We start from the raw sequence: 10,596 nt of genomic DNA on the forward strand, positions 1-10,596 counted from the left end.
TTTTCTTGTTGTTGTTGTTTATTTTTTTTTGTTTTTCTGTTATTTGTTTCTTTGTTTTCACACTTTCGTTTTCATTTATCTGGGTACATGTATAACTGCACATATCGATTTACACACACAGACACATACAAATATACATCCATCAATATAAATGAGCACAATGTACTTTCGTATAAGAAAGATTTTGTGTGACTTTTTCGTTTTGTATTATTAGTATATATAAGTATAAATGGCTATTTATTCTATATTGTTCTATTTTGTTTAATGAGTACATGGATTAATTATTCATTCACTTATAGTGAGATATAAATGTATGGTGTGAACGTGTAGTAGTATTTGAACCGATACTGGAAACCGATAGTAGAAAGCAAAAGATGCATACATTTTAAAGAACTCTTTCATTGATTTTAAATAAATTAATATATTTGTAATATCCCAATGAGTAGAAAAATTAGATTTTCTGACGTTTCGTTACTGAGTGTAAGCCACTTCTTCAGAGAATAAATAACCAAATTAACATTAATCAAAGTTTAAATAGTACAACGGAACAACATGAATATTAGGTGATCAATCAAAAAACATGTCTGAATCAGTCAACGTCATGTCATTTGATTTCGGTCAAAGTGATTCATAAGCGACATGTATATAATTTTGTGTGTATGTATGCATTGTTAATGATGAAAAATATGTGACCTTTATAATGACAAAGGATAGAGTTTAATTTGTAATGTAATGGTGTGAAATTGTAAATAATATCAGACTAGGTGACTAGGATAGATAGTTCAAGTAGGATGTATGGTAAGGCCTTCCTTTCTATTGAGAGCAGTGGGATTAAGCATTATGTGGAAAGCTTTAGCTACTCTCCTTTCTTTGTAATTAAAAAAACCTTTCTGTAGTATTTTGATATTTTTGAAATCAAATGACATAACGTTGACTGATTCAGACATGTTTTTTGATTGATCACCTAATATTCATGTTGTTCCGTTGTACTATTTAAACTTTAATTAATGTTAATTTGGTTATTTATTCTCTGAAGAAGTGGCTTACACTGAGTCACGAAACGTCAAAAAATCTGATTTTTCTACTCATTGGGATATTACAAATATATTAATTTATTTATAACAAACTACTATTCAAAATTATCTTTCATTGATTATTTAACCATCAAAATGTGGTCAGTTCGTAACTATTTCAATCTTGCTAAATTAAAATATAGAACCGACAACCAGTTTCTATATAATTTTCGTGGAAGAAAATCAATGGTATATAGTTGATTACAAAATGATGTAACTTAGGTATCAAACCCAGGAGCATATACTCGAATATGAGTCATAGCTTTATGTTTAAAGAATGGAAATGATACTACCCGACTGTCTAGATATGGTATCTGAACTATCAAATCACTCCTTGCCTTTTATGGGCTAATAAAGAAACATTTCACATAAGTTTGTACACTGATTGATAAGTTTATGTTTCTAAGATTAGACCAAACTCCTGGTAATTATATCACTACCAGACTATTAAAAAGATAGGTTCTACACTTCTATCTTGACCCTTAATTATAGAAATAGTAACATAAAGGTCTCAAGTTTAAGTTTAAATATAACCTAGGCACTATTTTGAAAACCGTTATCATATTTTTATATTTTCAGTGTTGGAATCTAGTTGCGAATCCCTATCCAAAAAATTTAGCAAACTGGTGATTATTTGGTTAGAAAATCAATAATCTACCAAAACAGCTATACAATCAAATGTCTTACCTAGGCACACTGACTACTTAAACTAATCATTGATTCAAATCAAACCCGAATCTGTATGATATTGCACGCTCTCCAGATAGTATTCATAAAACTGAGTAATTCACTCTTGAAACCTTTTCCATGTTTAACGTTTGTGTCATCATCCAAAAACGTTTTGTAATAATGGTAGTTAACAGGTTTAAAGGATTCATAGACTGCTAATTAATCGAGTTTTACTTAAAAAAAATCTCTGCCCATTAGTTGTGCAATAAATATACTCATCTGTCACTGAAGACTAACTAAACATTTACAGCTTGGTTCTTAGTACGCGTTGGCATTTTTTTACTTGGATTCTAAAGATTTTCGAATTAGCCTAGTGATCTAATACTAGAACACATCATGTTTGATGATGAAGCAGTCGGTAAGAAACTCTAAAACCAAATTGTCGGGCTCATTGTAACTTATCACATTGATGTACGTGCTCAAATTAACGAAAAGTTATTCTGCTTCATAAACGACAATCTGCTTTGTGGCTACATTTAAGCCTTAGTGTTATTGAGAATTAATGCTATACCTTAATCAAAGAGGATTTTGATGTGCTTCCACAATTATCGACACAGATGAATGTAAACAGTATGACTTTACAAAAAGAGTAGATGATATACTGAGCAACTTTAGGGGATCACATGTTCTTATAAAATGTTATAATAGATGTTATTACATGAGCACGATTCATGTTAATAGTAAAACATGAACAAACGATTATTTTATCACCATCATTATCTATGACTGATTTTCATTTCTCCAAAGTTGTTGTTCCAGGACTGACCTGCGTCTACAACTGAACTAAGAATAGAGAGTGAAGTAGTCGAACTCGTCGACAACTTCACTTATCTTCGAAGTCTGATCAGCCATAATGGGTTGGTGTCTGACGAAATCTCTGCACAGATTCAGAAACCTCGTTTGACTTTTGCCAACTTACGTCATCTATGGAGAAGGCGAGATATCCATCTACCAATTAAGGGACGAGTATACTGCGCGGCAATTAGTTCTGTTCTACTTTATGGCTGAGAAACGTGACCATTAAGAGTAGAAATATTACTCACATCTGCTGGGATCACCGGGTAAGTAATAGTGAAGTTATACGCAAGGTATTAGGGTATGTTGGTAAATCAGTTGATGGGGTTGTGAATCTTCATCAACTGAGATGGTTGGGTTACGTGTTCCTTATTCCTGAACATCGATTACCAAGACGCGCAATACTGATTAGTGTTGGGGATGGTTGAAAGAAAGTTAGGGGCATCCAAAACAAAACGTGGCATCAGTACTTGAAGTCACCAACTTCTGGTCTGAGCCATGTTGGTAGATGCAGACTATATTGGTTGGGGTTCGGTCTGATTGTACATTTTTGTAGCTTGTACAGAGAAAGTTCGTAAACTTTTCATAAACACACCTGAATAGGTTATGCGATTAGTAGAAATAATGATGTGTTAAAACAAACAAACAAATAACTGGTTGAAATATCTAGATGGAAGGAACAAGATGCCCAGATATTCGAGTAGGCTTAACATGTTAAATGCAAAAAGATTTTCAATTGAACTATGAATGTAAATGTTTAAAACATTTTGTTTACCCTCATAACGAGATTTCATTAAACCATACAGAGTGTTTTGTTCACAAGATCTAATCATATTTCAAAATATAAATTGAGTAAGTAATTCATCATTATAGAAGATTGATGATAGGGAGGAATGTTTTCAAAAAGGCAGATTATTCATCTAAATCTGTTCTTCGTTTGTCATTCTGGATATCTAATTACATAATAATGATATATGTATCTGTATCGATTATTTATTTTCAATCATTTTCTCGTACTGAGGAAACTTATTTTCATATAGACAAGTATACATTATCTTCAATTGAAGCTAGACCACCATGGAAATCCTGGAAGCACTGGACGTCCGTTTTGTCCTATTGTGGGACTCCTCAGAAGTACGCATCCACGATCCCACATCGCCAGATTCAAACCCAGGATCTATCAGTCTCACGCGCGCTTATCCTCTAGACCACTGAGCAGGCATCCAAATAAATAAATAAATAGATGAATATCAAAACATTTCAGAACAATATGGTAAAAATGATAATGAAAACGGCTAAACAATAGGAATATTGTGCGTTTAGGAATACTGGAGTTCAAGATCCATAGTAATATAAGCAATGAATGTATCATCACCTGTCTAGATGATTCTGAACTATTTCAGTCAATTTCTGCGGATGCAGATTACTGCTGTCGTGTGGATCCCAACTTGATAGCCAGGTTCAGCTTAAGCATATCTTCTAATTTCAAGGATCATGTTTCACAACCATAAAGTAATGCATAGCAGACTGTCTCACAGTATACACTTGTTTTGGTTCGCAGACAGACATCTCTCCAACGTCACAAGCGACATAAGTTTGCAAACGCCAACCCAGCTGTCTGAAACCATGCTGAAATCTAGCCAGGCAACAATACACCAGGAGTGATGAGACTTCTAACATAAATGACATGGTCGACGAACATAACTACTTCATTCCCTATCATTAGTTCAGTGACTGATACAGACCAGTTTCCGTTTAGAGGGAGATGAACGCAACTCAAAGACGCTTGTTTCGCTGCTCAAGGTTATCAAGAAATTCTGAATTTGACTAGGACCTTCAACTAACAGAACTTTGATATCTGCAAATTTTAAGTTAATAACTGAAATTCATGGTAGGAGATCAGTTCCAAAGAAAACAATACGAAATTTTTATTTGTAGAAAGACATCAACCCTGACGAATGGTTCTTGAAGTTGAAAGTTTTTGCCATAGTTCATCGTAAACTGTGATTCAAATATCAATTCTCGGGCAAATGGACTTCAATCATATAGAATTACATACATCTACCAAACTATAACTAGTGTGTTAGTCAACATTGCTGCTAAAACTGGACTACTACCCTTAATAATCTCTGAGGATAGTCTATAGGATCTCTTTGATTTCCCTCTTTTTAGATTAAATAGGTTTTTTCCAACCTCACTTAAAGTTAGGGAACTTGTTAAAATTCCCCATCCAGATCGTTTCTGGATAGTAAGCAACTGAAGGGTAACTGGCGACCAGTTGAATTACTTCCTAGTTTCTACCAATTGGTCTATTCTCCTGGATCTAGAACGAACATTGAGCCCGTCTTTTCCAAAGATGATATCACCAACAGCACCACTTTTTATTACTTATTTTCTTGATCATTCAATAGAGTTATCTAGTGTGACCTACCCTATCTGCCGTTTCTGTCTATTTTGCTTTCGTTGTCCATCACTATTCAAGATCATTTCCTAAACTTTGGCTAGTCTAAATTTGAGTTGCCATCGCTCTTCATTGAGAATGATGGGAGTAATTCTTCCATAATCTATCATTTTAGTAGGAATCAGATCAATCCACTGATCTTGTTTGTCCTAATCGATAAGAACTATCTTAGTATTGCTGTAATTTTTTCTTATTATTCTTTTTTTGTGTGTTTACCATACTACTTACTATTACTGAATAGCCTATCTCTCCAATAGAAAGTGCCTCAATGATGCTTGGTCTATTTTACTGTTATGACCATGGTCTTTCATCATTAGTTTAGATCAGCTTCTATTCGTTACATATATTGTTCACTGAAATCTTGTTTATTCAAAACAACTTCCACATCTGACGCAACTTCATGCTGTTACCCAATTTATCGAATCATACTTCTGTTGATTATGTCTTGAAGGATTGGTAGACTATCAGATACCTCACGATTTGATATTTGTAAATCTTACTCCTTCTACTGTTTTCTTCGCTTATAATATCGTTTTTTTTCAAATCAATGTTATATTTCTATTTTGGAATCGTACATGTCACTCATTTCATTCGAACAGATTCCCCGAAAGGATGATGTACTGAACAAAAAGAAAAAAGAAAATATAAAACTTAGTTTCATTTTCAATCAATTGGTTCCTTTGTTTTCTCTCTACTGAACAGCTGTTTTTATTCTTTACTCTTATATAGTTCACATCTAAGGTTTTTCTTTAGTATAATTAATAATTGTTCTTTTCTAATATCATTTAAAGAGGTAACAGACAATTCGTATAAATGTCATTCAGTTTCACAATGAATTCGTTCGAGTTATTTATGTTGTAACATCTGTTACTGATAATGAAATTATGGTATTATGATATATTCATTAAAACTGAATAAGTCATAAATAAAATGGCATAGATAGTTTATCACTGATTCTGTTTACCTTTTGTCATAATTGATCGAAGGTTATGACAAAAGGAAATGCTGCATAAATTGATAAGTAAATAAGGTTCAAGTAACAAAATTGAAGAGTTCAATATTCATGGAATTATTAAACATTTGAAAACAAAACGTCTAAACATCATATTCCTGCTATGAGATTGAAATCCTTATGATTATCATCCAATGCTGTTATCAAAGACTGTAATTGGACTACTTTGTCTTCAAACCAAGTTCCTCATAGATTCAATTATTCTTTCTTGTTGAAATTATCTAATACGAAGCTATTTCACTCTAATTATTATTACTTTTTCATAGTTGAAATCATGAGTCAATTGAAACTAGACCACCATGGAAAACCTGTAAAAACTGGACGGCCGTTTCGTCCTATTATGGGACTCCTAGGCAGTGCGCATCCATGACCCCGCCTCTCGAGATTCGAACCCAGGACCTACCAGTCTCGCGCCAGAGCACTTAACCGATTTCAACTATGAAAAATACTGAAATCTCCACAAAACCCCTTCTGATTATTATTACTTTATTAATGTAGTGTGATTACAGTTAGTGAATAAGATTATAAACTTGTAATGTAATATTTACAAATGTCGTTTAGAATTGGTTGAATTTATGAATTTCTTTGAATAATGTACTGAATTTCTCCTTCTCTCTCGCATGCACTCTCTCCCTCCAGATAAATAATCATATCTTTGGAAAATTTATCCCATTTCCCTCAATTATCGTTATTCAACTATGCTACATTTATAAGCTATGCAATTCTCAAGGGTAAGGTAAATTCATCAATTTCCAGTTTTCTGTGCTGTGAAGATACTGATTAACTATAATGCGATAGTATTTTTAGACTTATCATATAGTGACAATTCCATGTCATAAAGAAAGAATAAAGGTTTCCCATGAGGTACAGATAACATACCAGAAATAATAATATTAATCTATCAACTTTATAGCCTGACAGTAAATTTCCATGTATCTGTTAACATCACTTACATAAGATGTTAACACAATTGTCAGTGAGCAAAATGAACTTAACATGGACATTATTGTATACATAAACATTTCTATCTTATGTTTTGATGTGCCTATATGTGTCCTATTGTAAAAGTGAACACATAACCGATTCTCACAATTCCAATTGTCAATCGTTACCATTATAACAATAAAGCACAACACAGCGATAGATGTCGTAGGATGATTAACTTACAATAAATTAGTTTATTTTGGAATTTACTCTGATTATTGTAGCATATATATAGATGAGTTATTCCAAGAAGAATAAATTATATTCCACTTAATAGATGTGTGAACAAAGTCAATTAAAAATAGGAATAACTTTTGTTGAACGGTTTATTGGATTTACGATTCATAATTAATTTACCATGGAAAGTGGTCATTTATTCATATTTACTGAATCAATCGATGGAGTTGTAGTAATGGATTATTGCTAATTTTATGACTACTTCAGAAAAGTTATCCATACAATAATTTTATTGTTATAAACGTCGTAAATCGAAATCTAGTTCCATCTCTTGGATTAGTGACTACATTGTAAATTTATCTGCAAAATTCGATCAGTTCTAATGAATAAAAAAAACATTTTTGCAGTGAAATGTCTCAGTTACATTGGTTCTACAGAAAGTCGGTAACACCTAGAAAAGCTCAGTAGTAACATATTTTGTTGTAACACGGGGTCGAATAATGAACAATTTACTGTATGAACACATTTATGGTATCATACAATTAGTCATCTATAGGCAACAGATACAACTAATTGATTAAGTGATATAATAATTCCCAAATATGGACTACATGTCACAGACGATTAGGAAAAATTGACATCACATGTGATTCCCATTCACTACCTGACTTATCAGACCATAATTTTTAGTAAACCGAGAATATTATTAACTGCGGAATACAATGAATTCCTTGTATTTGTGAAGGGAATCAACTGTATTACATGGGATGACAATTGGGTGGTAAAATGAATTGAAATTCTCATGTACAATCAAAATTTACTTAATCCACTATGAAATACTTGCAAACTGAATTAGTTAAGTTTTACTGTCAAGTTCGTGTACATAAGAACTAAGTTAAAAACTTATCTGATATTCGAGAAAAAAATGACGATACAGTCAAAGATGATATTAGTATGATACTGTACTGAATGGTCACTGATTGTTTCTTGTGACTATCAATTGTCAACTAACAAAAAACTGATAATCATACAATTTTGTTTGAATATTTTCTTTTACATGATCCTGGTTTGGTGAGACAATAATTTATGGACTACCTATGAGCAACTCCAAAGTGTCCTTAAGAATTTCTACTTACTTACTAGGGTTAGATGGGGATTATAATCCTGTGTGAAGAATAAGATTTATGATTTACAGTTGGTAATTAGGGTTAGGAATTAGATTTAGAGTTTTTATCAAGAGCTGACATCAGCTCGAATGCCGAAACCCTATTTAGCCAGATGTATGAATGAATTCCGCGCCAAAATCCATGACCTGTTATTCTGAATCTAATTGGTTCTTCCATAAATTATGGCCTCGCCGCTTGTTTTAATTTCCCCATATATGTAATTACGTACTCATTCGACAAATTAATGGTTCTACCGCTTCTTCTTTTACTTCTTTCTCTTCAGATAGGGAGGACTTCTCACTTATATAAATTATTTGTTCAACCAGTTTAGTGATTTCAGTACTCAACCAAATTATTCGGGGTGTGATAACAAATCAAAACTTTAGACAGACAAAAATATAAGTGTTATACCCACGGAAATTCTTCTAATTAGTGATTATCGTTTTAAAGACCTATATTATGGTATACACACGCATATGTATTGACTGTCGTCTTGCCTACTCCATTGATTCTGTTTAGAAATTCGTCACATGATAGATAAACTAACTGCACAAATTACCATGTACCCAAAGCCATACGATTGGTCACAAGTGCCTTATAAATCAGGAAGTTGGGAAAAGACGTTGGAGGTAGATAGGACATACATTGCATAAATCCCCAAACTGAATCACGAAGTAAGCGCTACCTTGAAATCCGGAAGAGAAATGGAAAAGAGGAAGACCAAAGAACATACTGCGTCGAGAGGCTGAAGCAGACATCAAAAGGATGAATAACGATTAAAACAACTGGAAAGGATTGACTAGGACAGAGTTGGACGGAGAATTGACAGTCTATACTCCTCCGCGAGGGGTAAAATTAAGTAAATAAGAGATTAAATAGGTGAAATACCAGATGACAGTATGTCAAAAATAATTGGTTTCAGTTTTGATAAAAAGTTGAGTAACTTCACAATTAAGACTACATAAAGAATACCTTAAAATACCCAACTGAAAACATATACAGTTTAACTAAATAAAGAGTATTTATTTACTCTAGTATTTTACTTTCCGAACTTATTTACTACAAACACTATCGATCCAATTATACTGAAAACAACTTATGCTAAGTTGTATTACAATCGGAAACTGAGTTTATTTTTTGCTAATTATTTGATCAATTATTCCGAGTTTCATGGTTTGCATCAAAGACTGATCTTACTTAGACAATGACTGAAAACAATGAGTCACTGGACTGTTGTCTTATCATAGCGTTACACTCCTCAGCAGTGCACATCCATGACTCCGAAGGGGAGCGAACCCAGGATCCTAAGTTCTCACGGCATGCGTTTAGTCTTCAATCCATTGAATCGACATCCATTGGTTTATATGTCTAAGTTACTAGTTTACTTGAATAATTAGTCAGGATACTTGATCATAAATGAATTAATCCAATCAATCTGAAGATTATGTACAAGAAAATAATAAATAATCGCTTATGATTCAGAAAAACTCGGATACCAATCCCCACCATAACAATGCAAATTAATCAGGATGTCAGTGTAACACATTTAAAACATTATTCTATAAACTAATGCTTTCGAATATTGAATCAACTTAATCTCATGCCTGTGTCAGTTTTTGATTGTTACCTATTGGTTTCATGTATCTTGTGTTCTTACTGAGTCGTCAGGTTTCTTTTTCACTCATTGTTTCTTGTTCTTCATTTTCTTGAGTACTCTGTAGTTTATACCCTTCCACACCTAGCACATAATGTATCTTCAGGCTAGGTGAAAATCTACGAACAGCTGGTCATCATAGTAACATAAAAGGAATTGTTATTCGTATAAAAAAGGTTATTCAGATAGATAGAATAGTTTGAATACTAGATCAGAAAATATTGTAATCATACTTCAATAACTTGTCAATATGTGTGATATTCAAAGCCAATAAATTGATATTATAAACTAAAATTATTCTCATGGTTGGAATCATGAGTCGATTGAAGCTAGACCACCATGGAAAACTTGGAAGCACTAGACGGCCGTTTTGTCCTATTATGGGACTCCTAGGCAGTGCGCATCCACGATCCCGCACTCTCGAGATTCGAACCCAGGACCTACCAGTCTCGCTCCAGATCATCCAACGGTGTCCAGTACTTCCAGGTTTTCCATGGTGTTCTAGCTTCAATCGACTCATGATTTCAACTATGAAAATACTGAAA

Source organism: Schistosoma mansoni, chromosome 2 (genome assembly GCF_000237925.1).
Source record: "Schistosoma mansoni strain Puerto Rico chromosome 2, complete genome".
In the NCBI taxonomy this organism is placed as follows: Eukaryota; Metazoa; Platyhelminthes; class Trematoda; order Strigeidida; family Schistosomatidae; genus Schistosoma; species Schistosoma mansoni.